Source organism: Castor canadensis, chromosome 6, assembly GCF_047511655.1.
Source record: "Castor canadensis chromosome 6, mCasCan1.hap1v2, whole genome shotgun sequence".
Classification (NCBI taxonomy): Eukaryota; Metazoa; Chordata; class Mammalia; order Rodentia; family Castoridae; genus Castor; species Castor canadensis.
In genome coordinates, this window is record NC_133391.1 from 128,521,909 (window position 1) to 128,538,555 (window position 16,647).

General features: G+C 36.7%; 1 protein-coding gene across 3 annotated transcripts in view; it reads left to right on the forward strand.

The window, feature by feature from the left end:
• Pde4d (phosphodiesterase 4D) overlaps window positions 1-16,647 on the forward strand; it is a 1,369,518-nt gene that overhangs the window by 278,580 nt on the left and 1,074,291 nt on the right. The window lies entirely within an intron of this gene.

Below are 16,647 nucleotides of genomic sequence, written 5' to 3' on the forward strand. Positions count from 1 at the left end.
ATTTGCATTTCCTTTATTGCTAGGGATGGTAAGCATTTTTTCATGTGTTTTTTGGCCATTTGAATTTCTTCTTTTGAGAAAGTTCTGTTTAGTTCACTTCCCCATTTCTTTATTGGTTCATTAACTTTGGGAGAATTTAGTTTTTTGAGTTCCCTATATATTCCGGTTATCAATCCTTTGTCTGATATTTAGCTGGAAAATATTTCCTTCCACTCTGTGGGTGGTCTCTTCAGTTTAGAGACCATTTCTTTTGATGAACAGAAGCTTTTTAGTTTTATGAAGTCCATTTATCTATGCTGTCTCTTAGTTGCTGAGCTGCTGGGGTTCCATTGAGAAAGTTCTTGCTTATACCTATTAATTCCAAGGTATTTCCTACTGTTTTCCTGTACCAACTTTAGAGTTTGGGGTCTGATACAAAGATCCTTGATGCATTTTGAGTTAATATTGGTATAGGGTGATAAACATGGATCCAGTTTCAGTTTTTTGCAGACTGCTAACCAGTTTTCCTAGCAGTTTTTGTTGAAGAGGCTGCTATTTCTCCATCGTATATTTTTAGCGCCTTTGTCAAAGATAAGTTGGTTATAGTTGTGTTGCTTCATATCTGGATCCTCTATTCTGTTCCACTGTTCTTCATGTCTGTTTTTTTGCCAGTACCATGCTGTTTTTATTGCTATTGATTTGTAATATAGTTTGAAGTCGGGTATTGTGATACCTCCAGCATTGTTGTTTTGACTAAGTATTGCCTTGGCTATTCTTGTTTCCATATAAATTTAATGGTAGATTTTTCAATCTCTTTGATGAATGTTATTGGGATTTTGATGGGAATTGCATTAAACATGTAGATTACTTTTGGGAGTATAGACATTTTTACTGTTTATTCTACTAATCCATGGGCATGGGAGATCTCTCCACTTTCTATAGTCTTCCGCAATCTCTTTCTTCAGAAGTTTATAGTTTTCCTGGTAGAGGTCGTTCACATCCTTTGTTAGGTTTACACCTAGGTATTTGATTTTTTTTGAGGCTATTGTAAATGGAATTGTTTTCATATATTCTTTCTCAGTTTGTTCATTAAGAGTGTATAGAAATGCTAATGATTTTTCTATGTTAATTTTATATCCTGGTACCTTGCTATAGCTGTTGATGGTGTCTAGGAGCTTTTGAGTAGAGTTTTTTGGGTTTTTAAGGTATAGGATCATGTCATCTGCAAATAGGGATATTTTGACAGTTTCTTTACCTATTTGTATTCCTTTTATTCCTTCTTCTTGCCTAATTGTTCTGGCTAGGAATTCCAGTACTATGTTCACTAAGGAGATTGGCCTTTTTGGAGGTGTCTTTGCCTGGTTTTGGGATAAGTGTAATATTGGCTTCATAAAATGTGTTAGACAGTTTTCCTTTCCTCTCTATTTTGTGGAACAGTTCAAGGAGGGTTGGTATGAATTCTTCTTTAAAGGTCTGATAGAATTCAGCAGAGAATCCATCAGGTCCTGAACTTTTCTTTTTGGGGAGACTCTTGATTGCTGCTTCAATTTCATTTTGTGTTATAGATCTATTCAGGTGATTAATTTCCTCTTGGTTCAGATTTGGATGATCATATGTATCTAGAAATCTGTCCATTTCTTTGATATTTTTGAATTTATTTGAATATAGGTTCTCAAAGTAGTCTCTGATGATCTCCTGGACTCTCATAGTATTTGTTGTTATCTCCCCTTTTGTATTCCTCATTTTACTAATTTGGGTTTTTCCCCTCCTCATTTTCGTCAGGTTCGCCAAGGGGTCTATTGATCTTATTTATTTTTTTGAAAGAACCAAATTTTGTTTCATTAATTCTTTTTATGGTTTTTTTTTTTTGGTTTCTATTTCATTGATTTCAGCTCTTATTTTTATTTCTCTCCTTCTATTTGTTTTGGGATTTTCTTGTTCTTGTTTTTCTAGGAGTTTGAGAAGTATCATGAGGTCATTGATTTGGGATCTTTCAGTCTTTTTAATATATGCACTCATGGCTATAAACTTTCCTCTCAGGACTGCCTTTGTTGTGTCCCATAGGTTCTGGTAGGTTGTGTTTTCATTTTCATTGACTTCCAGGAACATTTTAATTTCTTCTTTTATTTCATAAATGACCCATTGTTCATTAAGCAATGAGTTATTCAGTTTCCAGCTGTTTGCATGTTTTTTGTCTTTATTTTTGTTGTTGAGTTCTAGTTTTATTGCATTGTCATCAGATAGAATGCATGGTATAATTTCTATTTTCTTATATTTGCTGAGGCGTGCTTTGTGCCGTAGGATATGATCTATTTTGGAGAAGGTTCCATGGGCTGCTGAGAAGAATGTATATTGTGTAGAAGTTGGATGAAATGTTCTGTAGACATCAAGTAGGTCCATTTGATCTATTATATGTTTTAGATATAGGATTTCTTTATTGATTTTTTTGTTTGGATGACTTATCTATTGATGATAATGGGGTGTTATAGTCTCCCATGACTACTGTGTTGGAGTTAACATATGGTTTTAGGTCTTTCAGGGTATGTTTGATGAAATTGGTTGCGTTGACATTGGGCGCATATAGGTTGATAATTTTTATTTCCTTTTGGTCTATTTTTCCCCTTTTATTAGTATGGAATGTCCTTCTTTATCTCGTTTGATCAATGTAGGTTTATAGTCTACTTTGTCCAAGATAAGTATTGCTACTCCTGCCTGTTTTCGGGGGCCATTTGCTTGGTAAATCTTCTTCCAGCCTCTCATCCTAAGCCTATGCTTATTTCTATCAGTGAGATGGGTCTCCTGTAAGCAACCAATTGTTGGATCTTCCTTTTTAATCCATTTCGTCAAGCAGTGCCTTTTGATGGGTGAATTAAGTCCATTAACATTAAGTGTTAGTACTGATAGGTATGTAGTGATTCCTGTCATTTAGTTGTCTTAGTTGTTTGAAGGTTTGATTGTGTGTACCTAAGTTGAGGTTACTCTCTACTTTCTTGCTTTTTCTTTTCCTGTAGTTTGGTGCTGCCTGTCCTTTCATGGTTATATTGGGTTTCACTTTCTGTGTGCAGAATCCCTTGCAGAATCTTTTGTAGTGGTGGCTTTGTGGTCATATATTGTTTTAGTTTCTGCTTATCATGGAAGACTTTTATTGCTCCATCTATTTTGAATGATAGTTTTGCTGGGTAGAGTATCCTGGGGTTGAAGTTATTTTCATTCAGTGCCCGGAAGATCTCACCCCACGCTCTTCTTGCTTTTAATGTTTCTGTTGAGAAGTCTGCTATGATTTTGATGGGTTTACCTTTGTATGTTATTTGTTTTTTCTCTCTTACAGCCTTCATTATTCCTTCTCTAGTCTCTGTACTTGTTGTTTTGATGATAATATGCTGTGGGGTAGTTATATTTTGGTCAGGTCTGTTTGGTGTTCTGGAGGCCTCTTGCATCTGTATAGGCATAGATTTCTCTAGATTTGGGAAATTTTCTGTAATTATTTTGTTGAATATATTACATATTCCCTTTGCTTGTACGTATTCCCTTCAATGCCCATGATTCTCAGGTTTGGTCTTTTGATGGAGTAAATAAGTTCTTCCATTTTCTTTTCACAGGTCTTGAGTTGTTTAACTAATAGTTCTTAGGTTTTTCCTTTAATTACCATTTCATCTTGGAGTTCTGAGATTCTGTCTTCTGCTTGTTCTATTCTGCTGGATTGGCCTTCCATTTTGTTTTGTATTTCTGTTTTGTTCTTTTTTTCTGAAGTTTTCCATATGCTGAGTCCCTTCCTCTTTAATATTGTCTATTTTCTTCCTGAGTTCATTTATCTCTTTATTTATTGTGTTCTTTGTTTCACTTTGTTGTTTATACAACACTTCTATAGTTTCTTTTATTTGTTCTTGTGCTTTCTCAAATTCTCTATTTTTGCTGTCAAGGAATTTCTTGAGTGTCTTCTGTACATTTTGGTTGACCTTATCCAGCATCATCTCTATAAAATTCCCATTGATTACTTGCAGTATTTCTTCTTTTAGGATTTCTTGTGTGCTTCATTGGGTTCTTTGGCATACTTTTTCTTCATTTTGTTGGAGTCTGGATCTGAGTATCTGTTTTCCTCATTTCCCTCTGGTTCCTGTACTAATTTATTACTGGGGAATCTGGTTTCCCTCTTTTTTCCCTCTTCCCATCATTGCCCTTGCTATTGTTACTGTCCCTGTACTGTGTGCAATTAAGTATTTTCTAGCTTGTAATAATAACAATGGTGATACCTAGATGGGTATCTAGATTGGTGAGAGGAGAGGGAAAGCAAAGAAGTTAAAGAAAAAGGAAAAAACAAACAAATAACTAAAAAAACACAAAACAAACAAGCAACAACAATCAAAAAAACAGTCCCAAAGAAATAAACAGGGAGAGATAGTGTACTAATCAACAGTAAGGTAAACAGGCATTAGAGAGACAGAGAGAGGATAAAAAAAATCCCCACATTCAAATGCAATAAAGTTTCAGTCTTAATAATTTTTCTTGTTAGTCTCTCAGCCTCCAATCCTGGAGATGGTGTCTCAGAAGTAGTTCTGTTGTTGTCTCATCAAAAGGGAAAAAAAAAACAAAAAGCAAAACAAAGAAAAACAAACAAAACAAAACAAAATATCCCAGATTCAAATGCGATACAGTTTCAGTTAGTCTTTCAGCATGCAGTTCTATTTCCTTTGTTGTCTCATCAAAGGAAGAAAAAAAAAAGGGTGTGGAGACAGTTCTGTGAATGGCTATCTGAGGCTGTGGCTCGCCTGCCCGCTGCTGTCAACCTGCTGTTGCTGGAGGCTTTATTTATGCAGATCTCAGAAGTGAGCGTAGCACTCACCTGGCCCCACAGGCTTTGTTTACTTAGAGTTCTCCTGTGCATGAGCCACTGCTACAAGCTTTCCCTTTCCAAGCACACTGAGGGAGGGGGAGCTATACCTCCCCCAGTGTGCCTTTTCCAGCCAGCTTGTTTATTTACAGTTCATGTGGGAAGTGCCCCTTTCCCACCTTCCAGTGTGGCTTTCCTCATGACAGCCACTTTTAGAAGCTTTCCTGCTCCCAGGTTGCTGGGCTGGGGCTGCCACTTCTGCCTTCTCCAGCTGGCTTGTTTATTTATGGTTCTGTGAGGGATTGCCCCTCCCCTTCTTCAGTGCTCAGGGTGCCCTGCCCTCTTTGCTCCGTGTCTTTTTGTTGTTTATTATTCAGTTTGGGGTCTTTCTTTTTCTTCCCTGGGTGGCAGTCAGTCTGTCTTGGGGGCTACACTGATCTGGCCCAGGGTTGTGTGTGGGAGTACCATGTGCCACTTAGCTCACCTGGTGGTCTGCTTCTCTCAAGCTGGTAGGAGCTGGAGTCTGGTGGCCTGGGGGCCCTCCTGGTTCCTCCATTTAACGTGCAGTGGGGATGCTATGTGCGGGCTTGGGATGTGGAGGTGTCAGAGTTTTACCTCTTCTTGGTGGTTTTTCCTGCATAGTGTTTCTCCAGCATCTCTCCAAGATTTTGCTTTAGGAAGCACTCTTTCTGCTTCCTCCCTCTAGTCGCCATCTTGGAATCTCTTGGACATGTCTTCTGAGGGATGACATCAGAGGCTGTAAACTGCAGGGAAAATAGACTTCACTACAATAATCCAACCAAGTTGCTAAACCATTAAACAAAATAACAATATGCCCCAGTATGTAGAAATCAGTATCCTTCTGTTATTGTTTCAGAATAGCTAAAACAAAAAAATAAGAGTCATGCACAGAAACAAGGAAGTGTGACCCATACACGGGAAAAATGAGTCAAGAGAAATAGCATTTGTGAGGATCCAGATGTCAGAGTTAACAAAGATGTCAAACCAACTATTGTTCAAAGAATTGAAACAAACCATGCTTTAAAAGGAAAGAAAGGAAGGTATGATGACAATATTCCATCAGATAAAGAATGTAAGTAAAGGTATAAAAGTAATAAAAATGAAACAAATGGAAATCCTTGAGTCAAAAATTAAAATAAAGTGAATAAAAAATTCACTGCAGAGGTTCAACAGATTTGTCCTGGAACTAGAATCAATGAAGAAAGGTTGATAGAGATCAGGCAATGTAAAGAACCAAGAGATGAAACAATCAAGAAAATATAAACAGAACCTCAAAGAGATGTGGGATGCCATTAAGCATCATGTACATATGAAAGAGAGACAGACAGAGAGAGAGAGAGAGAGAGAGAGAGAGAGAGAGAGAAAGAGAGAGAGGAGAGAGAGAGGAGAGAGGGGAAGGAGAGAATGGAATAGAAAAAGTACTTGAAGAAATAATATGAAAATTTCCCAAATTTGATTACAAATGCCAACATAAATATTCTAAGAAACTTTTTTTATTGTTTTATTATTCATATGTGCATACAAGGCTTGGGTCATTTCTCCCCCATGCCCCCACCCCCTCCCTTACCACCCACTCCACCCCCTCCCTCTCCCCCCATCCCCCTCAATACACAGCAGAAACTATTTTGCCTTTATCTCTTAATTTTGTTGATGAGAGAATATTAGCAATAATAGGAGGGAACAAGGGTTTTTGCTGGTTGAGATAAGGATAGCTATACAGGGAGTTGACTCACATTAATTTCCTGTGTGTGTGTGTGTTACCTTCTAGGTTACTTCTTCTTGATCTAACCTTTTCTCTAGTTCCTGGTCCCATTCTCCTATTCTCCTCAGTTGCTTTTAAGGTATCTGCTTTTAGTTTCTCTGCATTAAGGGCAACAAATGCTAGCTAATTTTTTAGGTGTCTTACCTATCCTCACTCCTCCCTTGTGTGCTCTTGCTTTTATCATGTGCTCATAGTCCAATCCCCTTGTTGTGTTTGCCCTTGATCTAATGTCCACATATGAGGGAGAACATACGATTTTTGGTCTTTTGGGCCAGGCTAACCTCACTCAGAATGATGTTCTCCAATTCCATCCATTTACCAGTGAATGATAACATTTTGTTCTTCTTCATGGCTGCATAGGATTCCATTGTGTATAGATACCACATTTTCTTAATCCATTCGTCAGTGGTGGGGCATCTTGGCTGTTTCCATAACGTGGCTATTGTGAATAGTGCCGCAATAAACATGGGTGTGCAGGTGCCTCTGGAGTAACCTGTGTCACAGTCTTTTGGGTATATCCCCAAGAGTGGTATTGCTGAATCAAATGGTAGATCAATGTCTAGCTTTTTAAGTAGCCTCCAAATTTTTTTCCAGAGTGGTTGTACTAGTTTACATTCCCACCAAAAGTGTAAGAGGGTTCCTTTTTCCCCGTATCCTCGCCAACACCTGTTGTTGGTGGTGTTGCTGATGATGGCTATTCTAACAGGGGTGAGGTGGAATCTTAGTGTGGTTTTAATTTGCATTTCCTTTATTGCTAGTGAAGGTGAGCATTTTTTCATGTGTTTTTTGGCCATTTGAATTTCTTCTTTTGAGAAAGTTCTGTTTAGCTCACTTGCCCATTTCTTTATTGGTTCATTAGTTTGGGGAGAATTTAGTTTTTTAAGTTCCCCATATATTCTGGTTATCAGTCCTTTGTCTGATGTATAGCTGTCAAATATTTTCTCCCACCCTGTGGGTGTTCTCTTCAGTTTAGAGACCATTTCTTTTGATGAATAGAAGCTTTTTAGTTTTATGAGGTCCCATTTATCTATGCTATCTCTTAGTTGCTGCACTGCTGGGGTTTTGTTGAGAAATTTCTTACCAATACCTACTAACTCCAGAGTAGTTCCTACTCTTTCCTGAATCAACTTTAGAGTTTGGGGTCTGATATTAAGATCCTTGATCCATTTTGAGTTAATATTGGTATAAGGTGATAGACATGGATCTAGTTTCAGTTTTTTGCAGACTGCTAACCACTTTTCCCAGCAGTTTTTGTTGAAGAGGCTACTATTTCTCCATCATATATTTTTAGCGACTTTGTCAAAGACAGTTGGTTATAGTTGTGTGGCTTCATATCTGGGTCCTCTATTCTGTTCCACTGGTCTTCATGTCTGTTTTTCTGCCAGTACCATGCTGTTTTTATTGTTATTGCTTTGTAATGTAGCTTGAAGTCAGGTATTGTGATACCTCTAGCATTGTTCTTTTGACTGAGTATTGCCTTCGCTATTCATGGCCTCTTGTGTTTCCATATAAATTTCACAGATTTTTCAATCTCTTTAATGAATGTCATTGGAATTTTGATGGGAATTGCATTAAACATGTAGATTACTTTTGGGAGTATAGACATTTTTACTATGTTGATTCTACCAATCCATGAGCATGGGAGATCTCTCCACTTTCTATAGTCTTCCCCAATCTCTTTCTTCAGAAGTTTATAGTTTTCCTTATAGAGGTCATTCACATCATTTGTTAGGTTTACACCTAGGTATTTGATTTTTTTTGAGGCTATTGTAAATGGTATTGTTTTCATAAATTCTTTCTCAGTTTGTTCATTATTAGTGTATAGAAATGCTAATGATTTTTCTATGTTGATTTTATATCCTGCTACCTTGCTGTAGCTATTGATGATGTCCAGAAGCTTCTGAGTAGAGTTTTTTTGGGTCTTTAAGGTATAGATCATATTGTCTGCAAATAGGGATATTTTGACAGTTTCTTTACCTATTTGTATTCCTTTTATTCCTTCTTCTTGCCTATTTGCTCTGGCTAGGAATTCCAGTACTATGTTGAATAAGAGTGGAGAGAATGAGCATCCTTGTCTGGTTCCTGATTTTAGAGGGAATGGTTTTAATTTTTCTCTGTTAAATATAATGCTGGCTGTAGGTTTGTCATATATAGCTTTTATAATGTTGAGGCACTTTCCTTCTATTCCTAGTTTTCTTAGAGCATTTATCATGAAATGGTGTTGGATCTTATCAAAGGCTTTTTCTGCATCTATTGAGAAGATCAAGTGGTTTTTGTCTTTGCTTCTGTTAATGTGGTTTATTACGTTTATTGATTTTTGTATGTTGAACCACCCCTGCATCCCTGGGATGAAGCCTACTTGGTCAAGGTGAATAATCTTTTTGATGTGTTGTTGAATTCGGTTTGCCAATATTTTGTTGAGGTTTTGCATCAATGTTCATTAAGGAGATTGGCCTATAGTTCTCCTTTTTGGAGGTGTCTTTGCCTGGTTTTGGGATAAGTGTCATACTGGCTTCATAAAATGTGTTTGGCAGTTTTCCTTCTCTTTCTATTTTGTGAAACAGTTTAAGGAGGGTTGGTAACAGTTCTTCTTTACAAGTCTGATAGATTTCAGCAGAGAGTCCAACAGGTCCTCAACTTTTCTTTTTGGGGAGACTTGATTGCTGTTTCAATTCCATTTTGTGTTATAGAACTATTCAGGTGGTTAATATCCTCTTGGTTCAGTTTTGGATGATCATATGTATCTAGAAATCTGTCCATTTCTTTAAGATTTTCAAATATATTTGAATATAGGTTCTCAAAGTAGTCTCTGATGATTTCCTGGACTTCCATGGTGTTTGTTGTTATCTCCCCTTTTGCATTCCTGATTCTACTAATTAGGGTTTTTTCTCTCCTCATTTTAGTCCGGTTTGCCAGGGGTCTATCGATCTTGTTTATTTTTTCAAAGAACCAACTTTTTGTTTCATTAATTCTTTATGGTTTTTTTGGTTTCTAGTTCATTGATTTCAGCTCTTATTTTTATTATTTCTCTCCTTCTATTTGTTTTGGAATTTGCTTGTTCTTGTTTTTCTAGGAGTTTGAGAAGTATCATTAGGTCATTGATTTGGGACCTTTCAGTCTTTTTAATATATACACTCATGGCTATAAACTTTCCTCTCAGGACTGCCCGATAGGTTCCGGTAGGTTGTGTTGTCATTTTTATTGACTTCCAAGAACTTTTTAATTTCCTCTTTTATTTCATTGATGACCCATTCTTCATTAAGTAGTGAGTTATTTAGTTTCTAGCTGTTTGCATGTTTTTTGTCTTTACTTTTGTTGTTGAGTTCTACTTTTACTGCATTGTGATCAGATAGTATGCACGGTAAAATTTCTATTTTCTTATATTTGCTGAGACTTGCTTTGTGCCCTAGAACATGATCTATTTTGGAGAAGGTTCCATGGGCTGCTGAGAAGAATGTATATTGTGTAGAAGTTGGATGAAATGTTCTGTAGACATCAACTAGGTCCATTTGATCTAGTGTATATTTTAGATCTTGGATTTCTTTATTGATTTTTTGTTTGGATGACCTATCTATTGATGATAATGGGGTGTTAAAGTCTCCCACAACCACTGTGTTGGTGTTAATATATGCTTTTAGGTCTTTCAGGGTATTCTTGATGAAATTTGGTGTGTTGACATTGGGTGCATACAGATTGATGATTATTATTTCCTTTTGGTCTATTTCCCCTTTTATTAGTATGGAATGTCCTTCTTTAACTCGTTTGATCAATGTAGGTTTGAAGTCTACTTTGTCAGAGATAAGTATTGCTACTCCTGCCTGTTTTCGGGGGCCATTGGCTTGGTAAATCTTCTTCCAGCCTTTCATCCTTAGCCTATGCTTATTTCTGTCGGTGAGCTGGGTCTCCTGTAAGCAACCAATTGTTGGATCTTCCTTTTTAATCCATTTCATCAAGTGGTGCCTTTTGATGGGTGAATTAAATCTGTTAACATTAAGTGTTAGTACTGATAGGTATGTGGTAATTCCTGTCATTTTGTTGTCTTAGTTGTTTGAAGGTTTGATTGTATGTACCTAAGTTGAGATTACTCTCTACTGTCTTGCTTTTTCTTTTCCTGTAGTTTGGTGCTGCCTGTCTTTTCATGGTTAAGTTGGGTTTCACTTTCTGTGTGCAGAATCCCTTGCAGAATCCTTTGTAGTGGTGGCTTTGTGGTCCCATATTGTTTTAGTATCTGCTTATCATGGAAGACTTTTATTGCTCCATCTATTTTGAATGATAGTTTTGCTGGGTAGAGTATCCTGGGGTTGAAGTTATTTTCATTCAGTGTCTGGAAGATCTCCCCCCTTGCTCTTCTTGCTTTTAATGTTTCTGTTGAGAAGTCTGGTATGATTTTGATGGGCTTACCTTTGTATATTACTTGTTTTTTGTCTCTTAGAGCCTTCAATATTCTTTCCCTAGTTTCTGAACTTGTTGTTTTAGTGATGATGTATCGTGGGGTAGTTCTATTTTGATCTGGTCTGTTTGGTGTCCTGGAGGCCTCTTGCATCTGTATGGGAATATCTTTCTCTAGATTTAGAAAATTTTCCGTTATTATTTTGTTAAATATATTATGCATTCCCTTTGCTTGCACCTCTTCTCCTTCTTCGATGCCCATGATTCTCAAGTCTGGTCTTTTGATGGAGTCAGTGAGTTCTTGCATTTTCTTTTCACAGGTCTTGAGTTGTTTAATTAATAGTTCTTTGGTTTTTCCTTTAATTACCATTTCATCTTCAAGTTCTGAGATTCTGTCTTCTGTTTGTTCTATTCTGCTATATTGGCCTTCCGTTTTTGTTTTGCAGTTCTGTTTCTTTCTTTTTTCTGAGGTTTTCCATGTCCTGGGTTCTTTCCTCTTTAATGTTGTCTATTTTTGTCCTGAGTTCATTTATCTGTTTATTAATCATGTTGTCTGTTTCACTTTGGTGTTTATACAGTGCTTCTATCGTTTCCTTTATTTCTTCTTTTGCTTTTTCAAATTCTCCTTTTTTGTTGTTTTAGAATTTCTTGAGTGTCTCTGTATATTTTGGTTGACCATATCTAGTATCATCTCTATAAAATTCTCATTCAGTACCTGTGGAATGTCTTCTTTTCAATTATTCTTGTGGGCTTTATTGGGTTCTTTGGCGTAGTTTATTTCATTTTGTTGGAGTCTGGATCTGAGTATCTGTTTTTGTCATTTCCCTCTGGTTCCTATACTAATTTTTTGCTGTGTTGAAACTGGCTTCCCTTTTTTTTCTGTCTTCCAGTCATTGCCCTTGGTGTTGTTACTGTCCCTGTACTGTGTGCAATTAAGTATTTTCTAGCTTGTAATAATATCAATGGTAATATTTAGAATGGAGTGTGTGAGGAGATGGAAAGCAAGAAGTTAAAGAAAAGGGAAAAACAAACAGACAGGGAAAAACAAAAGAAGAAAGTTTCAAAGGTATAAACAGGAAGCATTAGTGTACTAATCAACAGTAAGCTGAACAGGCCTTAGAGAGACAGAGAGAGGATTGAAAATAAAAAATAAAAAGAATAAATATAAGAATGAAAATAAAAAATAAGTTAATGAAAGTAATATATATATAAATAAAATAAAATGAAAAAGAGAAAATAAAAAATACAAACAATAATAATAAAAAAAAGCCCTCCACGTTCAAATGCAATGAAGTTTCAGTCTTAATAATTTTGGTGTCTGTCTCAGTCTCCAATCCTGGAGATGGTGCCTCAGATGTTGTTCTGTAGTTGTCTCATCAAAGGGGATGCATAAAGTAGAACAAAACTGCACAAAAACAAAAACAGAAACAAAAAACAAAAAAACCCACAAAGTGTCCAAAGTTCAAATGCAATACAGTTTCAGTAAGTTTTTCAGCATGCAGGTATTGTTCATTTGTTTTCTCATCAAAGGTAGGGAAAGAGAAAAAAAAAAAAAGAGTCTGGAGACAGTTCTGTGAATGGTATCTGGGGTGTGGCTTGCGTGCCCACTGCTGTCAGCCTTCTGTTGCTGGAGGTGTTATTTATGCAGATCTCAGGGGTGAGCTTAGCACTCACCTTGCCCTGCAGGCTTTGTTTACTTAGAGTTTCCTGTGCGTGTGCCTCTGCTACAAGCTTTCCCCTTTCCAAGGACACTGTGGAAGGTGACACTGCACCTGCTTTCTCAGGCCTGCATGTTTGTTTACAGTTCACATGGGAAGTGGGTCTTCCCCCCTCTCCTGTGGAGTTTTCCTCCCACCGCCAGTTTTACAAGCTTTCCTGCTCGTGATTACTGGGCCCTGCTGCTGCTCCTGCCAGCCGCCATGTTTGTTTACAGCTCATGTGGGAAGTGGGTCTTCCCCTCTTTCCTGTGGAGTTTTCCTCCCTCTGCCACTCTCACAAGCTTTCCCACTCCTGGTTGCTGGGCACGAGCCCCTGCTCCTGCAGGAGCCTCTCTGGCCCGCCCGGCTTATTTATTTACAGTCCCAGGAAGGATTCCCTTCCCCCAATCTTTGGCGCTCAGTGCACCCCACCCTCTTTCCCTCCTGTCTTTATTGTTCTTATTGCTTATTAGTCAGTTTCTCTTTTTTTCCCTGGGTGGAGGTTGGTCTGTCCAGGGGGCTATGCTGCTCTGGCCCGGGTTGTCTGTGGGAATACTGCGGTACCGCTAAGCTTACCTTGTCCACGTCTTCCCAAGCCATCTGGGTGTGGGCGGCTGGTGGCCTGGGGGCCCTCCTGATTTTTCCATTTACTGTGAAGTGGAGATGCTCTGCGCTGGCTGGAGGTGTGGAGGGGTCAAAATTTTGCCTCTTCTCCGTGGTTTGCCTGCAAGGTGTGTCTCCAGCATCTCTCCAAGATTTCACTGTATTGTTAAAGCTGAAAGACAAAAAAGGTCAACCAAGATTCTTACACCCAGCAAAACTCTTTTAAAGTAAAGATATTCTCAAGTAAGCAAAGATTGAGAGATTATGTTGCTAGCCAACCTAGCTTATAAAGAAATATTCGTGGAAGTTCTTCAAGTGAAAGGAACAATTATTTGTCAACAAATTAGATAACTTAGATGAAATGGAAAAAATCCTAGAAAGACAAAAATTTACCATAATTAACCCAATATGAAGTAAAACTTTGAATTGACTTATAATATGTAAAGCAATTAAATTAGTGATTTAATAACTTCCAACACAGAAAATCTCAGACTCATATGGCTTCATTGGTGAATTCTAACAAGAATTTAGAGAATTAACACCAGTTCTTCACAAATTCTTCTCAGAAAGGAAGAAACTGAAACCCTCATTAATTAGTCTTGGAAAAATAAAGTACTGCAACTTCTTGGAAAAAAGTTTGTAGTTTCTGAAAATGTTAAACATAGAATTACAATATGACCCAGTAGTTCTTAATATTTTCTGCTATATACCCAAAAGAAATGATAATATGTCCATACAAATATTTTAACCTAAATGTTGATAGCTGATAGCAACATTATTCAAAAGAACTAAAAAATGGAAGCAATTCAAAGGTCCATCAACCAATTAGTTGATAAAAAAAATTCAGCATTATCCATAAAATGGAATATTACTTGGAAATTAAAAGAAACAACGTATTTATACATGCAAAAACATGGAGGAAACTTGAAAATGTGCTTTGTGAAAGAATCGAATCACAAAATATGATATATTAAATTCCATTTGTATGAATTGTTCAGAATAGACAAATCTATTGAAAGTGGATTAGTAGCTGCCTATGGCTGAGAGATTTGGAGCAAATGAGAAGTAATTGCTAATGAATATAGATTTAGAATTTTATAAAATTGATTATGGTAATGGTTGCCTAACTCTGAAACCATTGTATTGTATACTTCAAAAGGTATGTGAATTGTATCTCAAGAGAACTATTTCTAAAAAGTAATGTGAATTTGTATAGAGAGGTGGCATGTCATTTAAGGGAATGGTTAAGATCACCAACTTGAACCAGACTGTCTAGGTCTAACTGTCCTATAATAGCTATGTGACCATGCAACTTAATTAATTTGTCTGTTTTCAGTTTTCTTACCTGTAAGCATAATAATGGTGCCTATGTTGGGGTGTTGTGAATATTAAATGAGTAACTTTGGAAAGCACTAAAAGTTATACCTGGTACACTATAATCACTATATAAGTGTTTGATAAATAAGGAAATATGGTATAGAAGACTATAGTAGTTGTTACTTGGGAAATTATCTTTCATTCTGAGAGCTTCACCTTCCTATTGTTGTTAAAAAATAAAGAAAATGACAGAGAACATAGCAATTATTTTATAACACCTTTCATTTTCAAAATGAAAAGTTGGCACTCCTGTATCAATCTATATCTATTTATTTTAATATTTTTTTGAAATCACACTGTTCTCTGAAATCCTAAATCAGTGAACCACTGGTTTGAGAGCTATGTCTTTGTGCATGGCCTATTGACACTGATGAAGTTTTCTAAAAAAAATTGCTAAGATATTAACATTAGAAAGGTAATATAGATAAATCTTCAATTACCTAGCAAAATCTTTATTACATAACTGATGTTAATGAGTGAATGTGCACTAGAATGAATGACAGGTGTCTCACAAATGAATGACATGCTCATGGTATGTGTATGTGTCTGTACCCATGGCCTCTTTCTGTTGTTCTCCTTTAAGACTATATAGCTACATTTGATATGTTCAAGTTTGCATATCTTTGCTAACTTCATTCCTATGAGATTTTGTTTTGAGGTATTTATGGGTTCTGATCCTTCAGCTGAGTTTCAGAAATCTTTCCTCTATGTGTTAGAGAATAATTGGATTTATTCAGCAACCCTCCCCCAATTTCCAGTAATAGTTTCTATTGGTGGAATGACTACTACTGCATTTGCATGTGTTCACTAGCTTGATTTCTAATTTTCATTAAGTTTTCCCATTTCTCCTCAGTCTCAGAAGACCTTACAACTAATTTTATTTGGTCTGTCTCATCCTGACATTAAATCATCTGGCATTTTCAGTTCCACAGAGTAAGTTTCCATTTGCCTTTTGTGTTTCATAAGCTGGGAGTAAGGCTTCCTTTTCAGCTGTGAACAGTTTGAACCACACTGACTGCTATGAAAATGCTTAGAAATAATTATGTTCTTGGGTATTTGGGAAATAACTGTCTTGGCTCAACCTACAATGTGTGAGAACAATCTGCAGCCTTATTCATTGCAAGTGTGTCTGTGAAAGGAGGAAGTGTAGGACAGTGGTGCAGAGACCACTGAGATGTGGTCCCATTTCTTTGGGATGTCTCTGGTACATACCTTTGAGTTTGTTTCCCAAAACTGGATTTACCGATGCTTAAGAGGAAGGGATACAGCAACAGAATTTTGTACCATACCAAAGAACTAAAGCAAAACTTTACTGCCAGGAAAATGACTGATGATCCTCTTGGTAATCCAAGAAGAACTGACCAGAGACTTAAAGGATTTAAAGTTGCAAGAAAGTAGGATCATTGTTTGACTCAAAGCCTTAGTATAACCTGCTTACATCTATGTTAGCAACTGAATTATTGTCTTAAGAGAACAGAACCATAATGATAACCAGAGTAGTGCTTAATATCGGCTGCTATTTTAAACCATTTCCCACAGTATTTCATTGTGTCTTAATGTTACTAAACTTTATATTACAATTGCTTGGAAATGCTTTAATTGAATCAATTTAAATTTGCATATCATACTGAGCCACTTTGTGCATGAAGCACTAAAATCTGGTAGTAGTTTCTTTTTACGGATTATAAAGTTAGAAAAAATTGTTTATAGATCTTATTTGTGAAACACCAACTTTCAACAGGATTAATGAGAATGATTAGAGGGAATTTATTAAACAATTTACTTGGATAGTCCCCTTTCCTCTATGCTATGTGATCTTACATGGGAATGTCTCTAACCTTTACTGTCTGATAAATCATATTTGGTGTATAATCACTTAAACTATTATGCAAGTATTTCAAATATTAATATCTCATCATCACAGCTGAATTGTGATCTTGATTTCACACTAGCCTTCATGATGTCAAGGACAGAGCTGGGCCAGATCTTGA